The sequence below is a fragment of the Lithobates pipiens genome, unplaced genomic scaffold (genome assembly GCF_037356315.1).
Source record: "Lithobates pipiens isolate NorthernLeopardFrog02 unplaced genomic scaffold, aLitPip1_a1.2 Scaffold_19, whole genome shotgun sequence".
Classification (NCBI taxonomy): domain Eukaryota; kingdom Metazoa; phylum Chordata; class Amphibia; order Anura; family Ranidae; genus Lithobates; species Lithobates pipiens.
Genome location: NW_027507764.1, coordinates 536,394,071 through 536,408,841, shown reverse-complemented (window position 1 = coordinate 536,408,841; position 14,771 = coordinate 536,394,071). Strand labels below are relative to the sequence as shown.

The 14,771-nt window shown below is 44.9% G+C and overlaps 1 protein-coding gene across 1 annotated transcript in view; it reads right to left on the bottom strand.

The window, feature by feature from the left end:
* Positions 1 to 2,961, bottom strand: part of PKHD1L1 (PKHD1 like 1) — a 309,471-nt gene extending 306,510 nt beyond the window's left edge. Inside the window, exon 1 of the mRNA XM_077493225.1 lies at positions 2,891 to 2,961. The gene's annotated coding sequence lies outside the window, so the exon portion shown is untranslated. The remainder of the gene's footprint in view (positions 1 to 2,890) is intronic.
* Positions 2,962 to 14,771: the final 11,810 nt, after the last annotated feature.

The window sequence follows — 14,771 nt, the reverse complement described above, 5'->3', positions numbered from 1 at the left end:
GGCTATCTTTGTGAGCAAGCCAGTGGTGGTGAAACATGTTAAAGTGGGTTTTTTGGAAGGAGATACTATACATGGAGTTGCCATTCTAAAAATGGAATGCATACCAGAATAAGCTAATAGCAGAGTACGTCTTTCATCTCTTAATAGTGAATGGAGACGAGCAACAGGAGTCAGCGGTCTGCTCATTCATGGACAGCAGGAGGAGTGGGTTTGATCAGTGCAATGGATCTGGGTATGTTTTAACATATTGAAAAAAAATGTTACAGTAAAGTACCCTGCCCTGTGGTGATCCATTTCTGTATAACTTATTAAGTTGGGGGGCAGGAAGGGCCATCTCATCCCTCAACTTTGATTCCTAAAGTCAGCATTTGAATATTTAGTACCTGCATTTGATTGATATTACAACTTACAGTACTGTCAAATTATTGATTTTTTTATGGTAAAAATAATAACCTCTGAGGGCTTCACAGAACAGCTGTATTCATACTGAGATTGAATTACACACAGGAGGACTCTATTTACTAATTCGGTGACTTCTGAAGGCAATTGGTTTCCCTAGTTTTTGGTTTTGGTAACATTTCAAGGGGCATAAATACTTTTACAAGGCACTATATATATATATATATATATATATATATATATATATATATACACACACACACACACACACACACACACACACACACACACACACACACCCACATATATACATTGGTATATTGGTATATATATTGTATAAGCTACACTATACTGGCAAAAAAAAAACATTTGGTGGTCAAATGAAAAATAATAATATTACTGAAAAACATGTTGCGTTATCAATATAAAGTGCCTCAATTCATAACAATTAATCACACAAGTAAAACATTCATATCTATCAAAAACTGTAAATAAGAATGTGTTAAAAAAACATTCATAAATAATCCAGTAAAGTCCATCAGAAAAAAGAAGCAGAGAAGAACTCTTCTGCAAAAAAGTTATCTTATACTTGTGTATCAACAAAAATCCATATATCAGTGTGGATAGCAAAATCTTCACACCCAAAAGTGCACACCCAACTCTCAAGACCCTTACCAACTATTCTGACCCCAAGATGGAGGAAATTGTCCAAAATGTCTTGATATGCTGACTAGGGATGGGTGAACGATTCGGCCTGAGCATAAGTTCGGGCTGAACTTTTGCTGTTCGAACGTTCGATGGACAGTCGAACAAACAGGTAGTTCGACCATTTGTTCGGCCCCCTGAACCAACCACAATGCATTGCAGCGCTGAACAGTGCATTGCAAGCCCCAATTGGCTGAAGCAGTGCCAATCAGGGCACAGAGCACTATCAGAGTCATGATTGGACACTGTCATCATGACTTTATCCAATCATTCCTGCCCCACAGTATAAAAATATTCTTTTAATGGCAGGCATTTTTAGTGTTATTTTGGAGTGGAGAGGGATAGAACAGGGCTTAGTTCAGTGCTATTAGTTAGTTAGTGTGCTATACTGTGCTATTTTGCTTCAATGGTCAGTGTAGAATATTAGTTTAGTGTCAGTCTAGGGATAGTGTGAGTGTAGTGAGGAGGACCATCATTCTGCTTTGCATAGTGTGCAGCTAGAGTAGGGACAGCTCTGATAGTGAGACCATGTCTTTCATACATACATTAGTGTAGAGAAGGGACATCTCTGATAGTTTCAGTGTAGTGACGGTTGAACACCATCTATTTGATTGCGTTACTGCCAGTTTAACAGCATTTACTCCTATGTGCGTTACTGCCAGTTTAACGCCATATAGTTTTGTGTGTGTTACTGCCAGTTTAACGCCATACGGTTCTGAAGAAGTTCAGACAATTACAGTGACCAAAGATTGTACTGATTCATGTTCAGACATGTATTACAAACTCATCTTTGGAGCAGAAGAAACAGGTACAAATGTCATGACTTGAATTTTGTAGCAAAAATTGTCCATGGATGTTGGTATAAAAGCCTTTATAAGTTATTCGTTAAGTTAAACGTGAATGATGGTTGTTGAATCATTGCTCTCACTCCCACTGTAACATGTGCATACCTCCCAACTTTTCGAGATGGGAAGGAGGGACACCTATTAGCAAAAGTATGTAGGCATAGGACACACCCCCTTAAAAGGAGAATTATACAAAAAAGTTAAACGCACAAGTATTTTTTTACCATTTCCATTCCTTTATATTGGCTTTTGAAATTTACAAATGCAGCAATTCAAAAAGGGGGATCACGGATTCCGATAAGCCCCCACCCGCAGGCCTCGACAACCAACGGCCAGGGTTGTCGGGAAGAGGCCCTTGTCCTCATCAACATGGGGACAAGGTGCTTTGGGGTGGGGGGCCGCGCGGCCCCCCCTTCCCCAAGGCACCCCCCATTATATTGCAGTATATCATAGTGTATGCGTGGAGTGTGTCTGTGTAGTGTGAGTACTCAAAGCCTGAACGTAGTCCCATCGTAACGAAATAACGTCATCACGTTCCGAACGATCGGATTTTCCGACAACTTTGTCCGACCGTGTGTATGCAACACCAGTTTCTGACAAAATCCGTCGGACAAAATCCGATGGATTTGGTTGTCAGAATGTCCGACCGTGTGTACAAGGGCTAAAAGGGTGGGCCAACTCAATATTGACTCATACGGACTAAGACTGGGATGTCATTAAAGTTCATGTGCATGAAAAGGGAGGCCTCCCAATAGACAATATAGTGTGCGTGTGTGTGTGTGTGTGTGTGTGTGTGTGTGTGTGTGTGTGTGTGTGTGTGTGTGTGTATATAACGTATTTATAGTATTTAAAGTAAACAACAGTTAGTTATTAAATACCTAATACTTATATGTTTACTGTGTCTTTGTTGTATGCAGATGTTGTATGTTGAATCCTCTTACCTGGCAGTGTAGATCTGATGGGATTCAGCCTTTTGAAGTGATGGAAGTGTCAGACCTGTTGAGTTCTTAACACGCTACTTTTCTCCACCACTTATCTGTCTATATATATATATACTGCTCCCCGTGGCAACTAACAAACACACTGACTGCTTCACATCACTTGAGGAATTTATCATTGTCATTGTGTTACTGATGAAGTCTTCCTGCTCATTTTTCTATCTCAACCTTACAATTAACATTTTGCAATCTGTTTGCTTATATCCTGGAATGCATGGCATAAATTAGACATTTAGCTTCATATTCTAATTGGATATTCACCACTAGCCTTGTGGAGTTGATTTGTGCAGAGTATTTCATTATTTTTTTTTTTTTTCGGTGCATTACAATTTTGGGCTCACAGCTGTATCCGGAGGAACCCTGCAATTGCACCCCAGAAGTTGTGTATCAGCAGGCAAAGGGATCATTCTTTCATGAGAACATGTTACTTAGGGATGAGCCGAACACCCTCCGGTTCGATTCGCAACAGAACTTTCGAACGGACCGAAAATTTGTGCGAACTTTAGAACCCCATTGAAGTCTATGGGACTCGAACGTTCAAAATAAAAAGTGCTAATTTTAATGGCTAATATGCAAGACACTGTCCTAAAAGGGGTTTGGGGACCTGGCTCCTGCCCCAGGGGACATGGGTCAATGCCTAAAATGTTTTTAAAAATGGCCGTTTTTGCGGTAGCACTGATTTTAATGACGATTAAAGTGAAAAAAAAAAGTGAAATATTCCTTTAAATATCGTGCCTGGGGGGTGTCTACAGTATGCCTGTGAAGTGCCACATGTTTCCCGTGTTTAGAACAGTCCCTGCACAAAATGACATTTAACGGAAAAAAAAATCATTTAAAACTGCTTGCGGTTTTAATGTAATATCTGGTTTCGGCAATATGGATGAAAATCATTGAGAAAAATGGCATAGGTAGCCCCCCTGCCCATTACCAGCCCCTTTGGGTCTTGTACGGATATTAAGGGGAACCCCGTACCCATGTTAAAAAAAGGAAAGACGTGGGGCCCCTAGGCTCTATATACTCAGAACAGCAGTATACAGGCGGTGCAAACAAGACAGGGACTGTGTAGGTTTGTTGTGTTAAGTAGAATCTGTATGCAATTTTGAACTGGTACATTTTTAAAGTGTAGCTCCAGTCAAAAAATCTATTTTTAAGCTTTTTGGAAAACATCTTTTTTCATCTCACTTCCTGTTGTCTCCTTCCGTTTGCAAGTAGCAGACGTTTGTAAGTTGGGTGTTTGAAAGTAGGGGCCTGCCCTATATGCTCTGCAGAAATGGTGGAACAAGGTGTTGGTGTTGCCACAACTTTGTAAGCCCTCAAAGTGACTCTTGGTGGGCGCTGGAGCACCCTGCTGTGAACGATTATAACAAGAATTGTAATTACATGCCATTGTAGAACAGTGGTAGAAAAATTGGGCCTTTGGTGGTTGTGGTGCTGGTGCCACAACACTATAAGTCCTCACAGTTACTTTCGATGGGCACAGGAACGGCCCTGCTGTGAAATATTAGATCAAGAATTGTAATTACATGCCCCTGTTAAACAGGGGCTGAAAAAATGGGCCTTAGGCACTGGTGCTGGTGCCACGACACTGCAACTTCTCCCATATACTCTAGTTGTAGTGCAGGAATGAGCCCTGCTGCAAAGCATTGCATACACAATTGTAATTAAATGCCCCTGTTAAACAGGGGCTGAAAAATTGGGCCTTAGGCACTGGTTCTGGGGCCACGACACTGCAACCTCTCCCATATACTCTAGTTGTAGTGCAGGAATGATCCCTGCTGCAAAGCATTGCATCAAAAATTGTAATTAAATGCCCCTGTTAAACAGGGGTTGAAAAATTGGGCTCGTGGCATCACCCAGAACCAAAAATGTTCTTCCAACATATCAGCGGAGGAGAAAGAGGATAAACAATCAACATAACAGGACAGTCACTCAGCATCTTGAAGGGATGTGATATTTTAAAAAAAAATTCTTCGGTTAAATCAGCTTCAGGTGCTGGGTAGCTGTGGGTGATCCAAGACTGATTCACAAAGCCACTAGCAGCACTGAAGGTGCATTCCGAAAGAGCGCTGGATGCAGGACAGGCCAGTAGCTCAATTGCATGCTGTGCAAGCTCTGGCCAGTGATCCATCCTCAAGACCCAGTAAGACAGACGATTTTCGGTGGGAAAGGTGTCCAAGTCTGACCTTGCCCCTAGGTATTCCTGCACCATGTAAATCAGACAGTGGCGATGGTTGCTGGAACCGATCATACCTTGGGACTGCGGACTAAAAAATTGTCTGAATGCATCGGTCAGGCGGCCACCTTCTCCACCGCTCCATCTGACCAATGCCTCAGCAACACGTTGTCCAGGACCAGGAGTTTGTAACCTCCCAGTCTCTGGGAACGCTTTGCACAGACCTTTCTGCAAGGCCTCCCGGAGATGTCTCATCCTCTGCTCCCTCTGCAACGGCAAGATAAGGTCGGGAACCTTACCCTTGTACCGTGGATCAAGGAGAGTGGCCAGCCAGTAATGGTCCCTCTCCTTGATCCAAATAATATGAGGATCCTTCCGCAGGCTTTGCAGGTTCAGGGAGGCCATGCAGCATAGGTTAGCTGAGGCATTCGGTCTGGAGTCCTCTGGGTCACTAAGCACAACATGATCCGCAGCTACCTCCTCCCAGCCACGTACAAGTCCACGGGTTTCTTGGGACTGTAAATCATCCCTACAAGACTGCTGCTGATGCTGAGTGCCAGCCTCCACCTCCATGCTGACACAATCATCCTCCTCCTCCTCTTCCTGTGTGATGGGTGGAACAGCAGGAACACTGTCTGGATAAAGGGGGCCTTGAGAGGCAAGGACGTCCTCCTCTTCCTGCCTCTGTTCTGCCTCAAGTTCCCTGTCAATTATTCCACACAGCGTATGCTCCAACAGGTGGACAAGAAGTACAGTGTCACTGATGCATGCATTGTCACTGCTCACCATCCTTGTGGCCTCCTCAAACGGTGACAGGACAGTGCATGCATCCCTGATCATGCCCCACTGGCGTGGTGAAAAAACCAAACTCCCCTGACCCTGTCCTGGTGCCATAGTCGCACAGGTACTCATTGATGGCCCTCTGCTGCATGTGCAGCCACTGCAGCATGGCCAATGTTGAGTTTCACCTGGTGGACATGTCACATATAAGGCTGTTCTTGGGCAGGTTCAACTCCTTTTGGAGCTCAGTCAGCCGAGCACAGGCATTAAATGATCGGTGGAAATGCACACAGACTTTCCTGGCCTGCTTCAGGACATCCTGTAAGCCCGGGTACCTGCCCAAGAACCACTGCACCACCAGGTTAAGGACGTGGTGAAAAAACCAAACTCCCCTGACCCTGTCCTGGTGCCATAGTCGCACAGGTACTCATTGATGGCCCTCTGCTGCATGTGCAGCCACTGCAGCATGGCCAATGTTGAGTTTCACCTGGTGGGCATGTCACATATAAGGCTGTTCTTGGGCAGGTTCAACTCCTTTTGGAGCTCAGTCAGCCGAGCACAGGCATTAAATGATCGGCGGAAATGCACACAGACTTTCCTGGCCTGCTTCAGGACATCCTGTAAGCCCGGGTACCTGCCCAAGAACCACTGCACCACCAGGTTAAGGACATAAGCCACACAGGGCACATGGGTCAGTTGTCCCTGTCGGAGGGCGGAGAGGAGGTTGGTGCCATTGTCGCAAACCACCATTCCTGGTTTAAGCTGGCATGGTGTCAACCACCTCTCGGCCTGCCCCTGCAGAGCTGACAAAATATCTGCCCCAGTGTGGCTCCTGTCCCCCAAAAAAACCAGCTCAAGAACGGCATGGCATCGTTTTGCCTGTGTACTTGCGTACCCCCTTGAACGCCTACGGAGCACCACTGGTTCTGAGGACAGAGCACTGGAAGAGGTCATGGAGGAAGAAGAGGAGGAGGGGGTGGAGGAGAGAGGTGTGTCACAACCAGTAGTAGCATTTTGGAGGCGTGGTGGCGGAACAACCTCCAACACTACTGCACCTTGTCCTGCATCCTTCCCAGCTGCCAGAAGAGTGACCCAATGGCCCGTGAAAGACAGGTAACGTCCCTGTCCATGCCTGATGGACCATGAGTCAGTGGTAATATGCACCTTACCACTGACTGCCCTGTCCAGCAAGGCAAGGATATTGCCTTCCACATGCCGGTAGAGAGCTGGAATTGCCTTCCGTTAGAAAAAGTGGCGTTTGGGGACCTGCAACTGAGGAACCGCACATTGCACAAACTCACGAAAGGGGGCCGAGTCTACCAACTGAAAAGGCAGCAGTTGCAGTGCTACCAATTTAGCCAAGCTAGCATTCAACCACTGGGCATGTGGATGGCTGGGAGTGAACTTCTTTCGACAGTCCAGCAGCTGGGGCAGGGAAATTTGCCTGCTATAATCGGACGTGGGTGTACTGCTAGCAGAGTGCCCGCAAGCACTTGGCTGTGACACACCTAATTCTACACCTTCATTCCTCTCAGAGCAGGTTTCAGAGAGGACTGAAGGTCTAGTGGGGTTGGAGATGCCAGCTTATGAGGAGCAAGGAGAAGTCCGCTTTGTTCTTTGGTGTGGATCTTTGAGGTACGCTTGCCAATGAGCTGCATGGCAGGTCAACATATGTCTGGTCAAGCATGTGGTGCCCAAGCGGCTGATGTTTTGGCCACGCGAGATACGCTTGATACATATGTTGCAAATAACAGCGGTGCGATCTGATGCACTCGTCTCAAAAAAGGCCCATACCAAAAAACTTTTAGAATAACACGCAGAGGCAGTGCCCTGCACATGTGGAGCTCTGCGGTGTGATTCAGTTGGTGTGCTGCCCCTAAGCTGGCCCCCGGAGGGCATCCTGCCTCATTGGACATGTGCCTCCTCCTCCTCCTCTCTCCTACCAGGCACCCACGTGGAGTCAGTGCCCTCATCATTCCCCCCCTTTTCATCGCTGGAGCAAACCTGGCAGTATGCTGCAGCTTGTGGAACATGACTGCCAGATTGCTGTCCTTCTTGAGCATCCCCTCTCTCTGCGCTAACTCTACTGCCTTCCTCTAGCTGAGTATCATCATCAGAGCCTACAAAACACTGGGCATCCTCCTGGAGCATGTACCCAACACTGTGCTCATAGAGTTCAGGGGACTCCTCAGGAGGACGTGGTGGGTCTAGGGAAGGAGTCACTGATGATGACATTGAGACGAGGGAAGACGATGCATTGGCAGCTGCTTTGCTAGTACCCTGAGCCTGGGTGAGAGAGGATGAGGAGCATGAAGACGGCTTGGTCATCCACTCTACCAACTCTTTGGCATGATGCGGCTCAACAAGTCCAGCTGCCGAAAATAAGGACAAGCGAGTCCCATGGCCACGTGCTGATGATGACGATGCACCGCGTCCATGACCAGCACTGTTGTCTCTAGACACAGAGCCTGCTTGCCCTTTTTTATCGGCTCGTGCCTGTCTGCCTCTCCTTGTTGGCCTTCCAGACATGGTAATGGCATGAAGAGAGATGGGAAAACCAGCAATTGAGTAGTGTATATTGTGCTGGAGGCACACAACACCCACTAACTCCTGCAGATGCCTTTAATATAGAACAGGAATTAAAGGGTAGATACCGGTGTATACTGTGCTGTGCTGGAGGCACACAACACCAACTAACTCCTGCAGATGGCAGATGGCTCAATTAGAGAAGAGCTATATAGGTGGATATAATGGTGTATACTGCGGTCAGGGCACGCAGACAACACCCACAATCTCCTACACCTGACTGAAAGCTCTATTACAAAATAGCAATATAGCTAGCTATATAGGTGGATATAATGGTGTATACTGTGCTCAGGGCACGCAGACAACACCCACAATCTCCTACAGCTGACTGAAAGCTCTATTACAGAAGAGCAATATAGCTAGCTATATAGGTGGATATAATGGTGTATACTGCGGTCAGGGCACGCAGACAACACCCACAATCTCCTACAGCTGACTGAAAGCTCTATTACAGAAGAGCAATATAGCTAGCTATATAGGTGGATATAATGGTGGATATAATGGTGTATACTGCGGTCAGGGCACGCAGACAACACCCACAATCTCCTACAACTGACTGAAAGCTCTATTACAGAAGAGCAATATAGCTAGATATATAGGTGGATATAATGGTGTATACTGCGGTCAGGGCACGCAGACAACACCCACAATCTCCTACAACTGACTGAAAGATCTATTATAGAAGAGCAATACAGCTAGCTATATAGGTGGATATAATGGTGTATACTGCGGTCAGGGAACGCAGACAACACCCACAATCTCCTACAACTGACTGAAAGCTCTATTACAGAAGAGCAATACAGCTAGCTATATAGGTGGATATCATGGTGTATACTGCAGTCAGGGCACGCAGACAACACCCACAATCTCCTACAACTGACTGAAAGCTCTATTACAGAAGAGCAATATAGCTAGCTATATAGGTGGATATAATGGTGTATACTGCAGGCCACGCAGACAACACCCACAAACTCCTGCAGATTGCTAAAAGCTCAATTACAGAAGAGCAAGAACGCTAAATCGGCCGATAACGAACGGTGTATACTGTGTTGAAGGTACACAGAGAACACCCACTAACTCCTACAGACACCAACACACTACACAAGGCCGCCGCGCTGGTGGCCTTATATAGTGTGGGGCTGTACTACACAGCCTGAGCTATGACTGGCCAGAGGCAGCCTGCCTGTGGCCAATCATGGCTCTCCTCGCTGCCGGCGCTGTGATTGGCCAAGCATGCGGGGTCACAGTGCATGCTTGGCCAATCATGAGCCAGCAATGCACTGTGATGGCGCAGTGCATTGTGGGCCATGAGCACCACACAAATTTGGCGCGAACAGCCCATAACGTTAGGTATTCGCCGAATGTGCGAATAGCCGATTTTCGACTCGAACATCAAGCTCATCCCCAATGTTACTTTCCCCTGAATGGAAAAAGTCTCTTTTAAATGCATAATCACTGCAACCTGCACTAAATTTGCAACATTGAATTGCATTGTAGGCTATTCATTTTGTATGGGCTGCCTAGCCCATCACACCACAACACACCTCAACGCAAAAAAGCAAAAGTGTTAGTGATGAATTAAGACAACGTGAGATACATTTGATTTCATAAAGTGTTGACTATGACTGCAAGCCACAGGAAAACGTTTTCTTCCTGTCCGAGGAACCAAAACATTTCAATAGTAAAAAGTAATAACAATCTCTGCATAAAGCTTTAAAAGCAAAAATGACAAACGATATGTAACACACCACTTAAAATGGAACGAAAGGCACCCTTTATACTCACTTTCCCTCCAACGGTCCCGTACCTCCCTGGCACCGGCACCTTCTCCTGTGTGCCAGTTTTTACCCGATCTGCATTGGCCCACGCAGGATGACATCACGTCATTCCTCCACACAGGGATCTGACCGGCAATTGTAAGCTGAGCTGCACATGCGTAACTCAGTTTACATGCTGGGGGACGGAAGACAGGTAAGTATATTTTATTACTTACATTTTGCTTACATTACATGTCTCTCTGTAAAAACAAAAAACAAAAAAAAAGCAGTCTGCTCTCAGTGAACAACATTGGCACTTTAGTTCCACTGTAAATACCATCTCTAGACATTAAAGCGGTCATATACCTTTTTTTTAAACTTTTACCTACAGGTAAGCCTGTACGTTTTAGGAAATATTTACTTCGCATGCAGCTGCTGACGTGAGCAGTGCATGCCCTATGAAGGCCCTATGAAGGACCTTAACGGGAAAAAGACTCCTGCGCGCATGCGCGGGAGTGACGTAATTGCGGCTTTGGCCACTGACAGTGCCGGAGCCGCGATACCCGGAAGAAACACCAAGGGATCATGTCAGCTCCCTCGGCGTGCACCAGGATCAGATGTCGAGGCCTCGTTCTAAGGTGAGTATTTCATAATGTGTTAATGAATGTGTTAATGAATATTTTCAAACTATGCTGCATACTAGCTCCTTATGCCTCTGCCTTGCAGGTTTTTTTGTTTAAAATAAAAAAAGGTGCAGATATACAACCGCTTTAAAGGTTAAAGTTTATTTCAGAATTAAATTGAACCTAATAAAGATTTAGGCTGCGGCCTAAACTTTTCCACAATCATCATGTTTTTATTTTATTTAAGTATGTTGTAATGGTATGATGGGTGTTAATTGAGTGTACAATCCCATGACTTCAACATGCTGCTGCATTCCCCTGAATACTGAGAGGACCCTGCTGATGAACAGCCATTAGGATGTGTCCACATGAACCAGATGGTGATATGGACACCTGAAGAAGAACTCACTCTGTCTGCATGAGAGAAGGTAGAAATTTGGGACCCGGGTTATCATGTTACCACACATTTAGGTGAATATTTTGGGCTTTTAGAATTTTTTTTTGATTTTTTTTTTGGGTCAAATGATGTGTGTGTGAGGAATTGGAGGGGGGAGGGCATGGGTGCACAAAGTTCAGTTTTAAAATAGACCAAACATATATACAAACTGTACAAACCACCATATACTATACAGCTCCAATAGGTCTCTGAAGGTATGCTGTGGTATCTTCCACCAAGCTGTCAGTAGCAGTTTCTTTAAGTCTTGTAATTTGCAAGGTGGGGCCTCCATGGATTGGACCTGTTTCTCCCACACATCTCACATATGCTCCATTGGATTGAGATCTACAGAGATTGGAGGCAAAGTCAATACCTCCAATTTGTTGTTGTGTTCCTCAAACAATTTTTGAATTCATCAGACCAGGCCACTTTCTTCCATTGCTTCATGGTCCATTTCTGATGCTCACATTGTATTGTAGGCACTTTTGGCTGTGGACATGGGTCGGCATTTGTACCCTGATCCATCCGTGAGGTGTTGACCTACCATTATTTAGCTCTGACTTGCTACGTCAAACTTTCATGTTCCGCTGTGCATGATGATATCAGCAATAGGACCCATCTGTACTTGTTTTGTCTCCGGGACACTTGACTTCTTCAGAGGGATCTGGAGCTGAATACTGATACTGCATTGGTTCACTGTTTATGTGGCTTTTGTATGTGTATGCTGTATTCATACTATAAAATGTGAGTAGTTTTTTAAAGAAAGGCTGAATAAATTTTTTTTAAAAGGTGAAGATCCATGAGTGTCTGCTTGTATTTTCTTGATGCTATGATACAGTGACTTGGAGAGAAAAGTTTATTTAAAGGGAACTCATGCTATTATTGACCTTAGTTTATATGGAGGTCAAATATACCAGGTAAGAGCACAACTTGTGTTGGTGAAGCACGGGTGGAAGAGTGATAACGTAAAGACACTAAGCAAAAGTTACTGTGCATGTTAGGGAAGAGCACAATGTTTATTCAAAATAGTAGGTGGAAAGTATGAAGGAACACTCATGCCACGTACACTTTCTGTCAGACTAAACTCCAACGGTCTTTCTGACGGAGTTCCGCTGAAACGGACTTGCCCACACATGATCACTCCAAAGTCCGACACAGTGCATACAACGGGACTAGAAAAAGGAAGTTCAAGACCCAGAACCATTTGGGCTCCTTATGCTGATCTCGTGTTTATCTTGTGTTAGTAGAAGTTTGGTTAGAGACGATTCGCGCTTTTCAGACTCCATCTTATTCCAGTCATTTTACTGTGGTTCAGTTTGTGCTTGTGGGGTTTGTATCTGGTTTTCAGTGCGTGTTGGTCAGTTCGTACCTGTATATCAGGGCGTTCTGGTCCACTCGTTCCTGTCCTTCAGCTCACTCTTCACAGGCCCTACTGTTCTTCAGTGCGTTCATTTAAGTTCGTTCTGACCAGCCGACCGTTTTGAAACCATGGTGCGTAGACTTACTCATTCTTGAGTTCATGCTGTGTGGGGGTTTGTTATTGGGGTTAATACTTTGAATTGAGCCCGATCCATGAACAGGGCGAGGAGGAGTTCATGGACCAAGAATTGGTTACTCCAGCGTAACCAATTCTCGCACGTGCCTTTGCTTCGTGAGATCCAGGAGAATAATCCTGAGGATTTCATGAATTATCTCAGGATGACGGACCCCGTTTTTCACCGTCTGTTAGCTTTGCTCACCCCTTATATCAGTAGGCAGGATACCTGCATGCGGCAAGCCATCACTCCGGAGCAGAGGCTAGTTGCCACTTTGCGGTACTTGGTGACAGGGAGAAGTCTGCAGGACCTCAAGTTCTCAACAGGCATCTTCCCCCAGGCTCTGGGGATCATTATCCCAGAGACCTGTTCTGCCATCATTCAGGTCCTGCAGAAGGACTATATTAAGGTAAGTTTTATCCTTTAACATTACATTATATGTATTTAATGTTTTCTAATGTACTGTATTTATTTCATTATTCCCTAATTACCATGATTGGAATATGCTGTGAATGTCCTCTTTATCCTCATGCATGCTGGAAGCTTTTTTAATACTACTTTTTTGGCCTACATGCGTATTTTCCTTCACTAACCTCCCCAGCATGCCCATATACACCTATAGCCTAGTCCCTTTAACAATGTATATTGTCAGCTCCATTGTACCGCTTTCCCCGAAACACTCCATAAAATGTGTCCAAATGTAATGTGTGTCCTTAAATTAATTTCTAACCCTCCCCCACCCCCTAAAATATGTCCAAATGTAATGTGTGTCCTTAAATTAATTTCTAACCCTCTCCCACCCCCTAAAATGTGTAAAAATGTAATGTGTGTCCTTAAAATAACTTCTAACCCTCCCCCAACCACCCCCACCCCCTCATACAATTTTATCAATGGGCCATCAAGAGGGGGTGAGGAATCTGATGAGTGGGCCTTATATTTTTGTCTTTTTAAATACTCCTGTTATTCTGAAATTGTGCAAGAATGTTTTTGTGTAATCTGCTTGCAATATTGTGTGCAAAAGTACTTATATATATTTTTTTCTTATTTGACTCCACAGTTTCCTTCAATGCCACTGGAATGGCAAACTGTGGCCTCCCATTTTGCTGACCGTTTGGACTTTCCCAACTGTGAAGGGGTGATAGATGGGAAGCATTTCCACATTGTGCCACCACCCCATTCAGGGTCTTACTATTACAACTATAAGGGGTTTACTAGTGTAGTGTTAATGGCGGTGGTGTCGGCACAATATGAATTCATGTATGTGGACGTGGGGAAGAATGGCTGGATGGATGATAGAGGAGTCTTCGCGGAGACGGAGTTTTACCATCGTCTCCAGACTGGTGGCCTGGCATTGCCACCTGATAACGTGGAAGAACTCCCCTTCGGCTTCATTGCTGATGAATCGCTTGGTCTGGGAGAGCACCTGATGAGGCCATTCCTCTAATGGCCTCATCGGGGGGGGGAGGGTTTTTAACTACCGGCTGGCCAGAGCGAGAAGAGTTGTTAAGAATACCTTCGGGATAATGGCCAGCCAGTTCTGTCTATTTCTGACAGCAATCTATATGGAAGACTACAGAATCGTCCACATCATCCTGTGCTGTTGCATCCTACATAATTATTTTAGGAAACATTCTCAAAATTATCTAGCCTCAGTTGGGCCTGAGGCAGGACTTATTCCTGAAACTTCCCTGACAGACCTGGATACTGGCCGTACTGGTTTGGCATCCCAAAGCGCCCGTCAAGTTCGGGAGAGATATGTGAATTATTTTATGGGTAGGGGGCCCATTACAATGCCAGACAATGTTTAAAATTTATATTAATTTAAAAAAAATTCTGATAAAATCTAGAGTTTGATTTATTGCTTTCTTGCCTCCTAGGTTCTCCTAGTGCACTTGTAGTGCCAAGTGGATTTCCCTTTAGTAAATTAGCCCCAT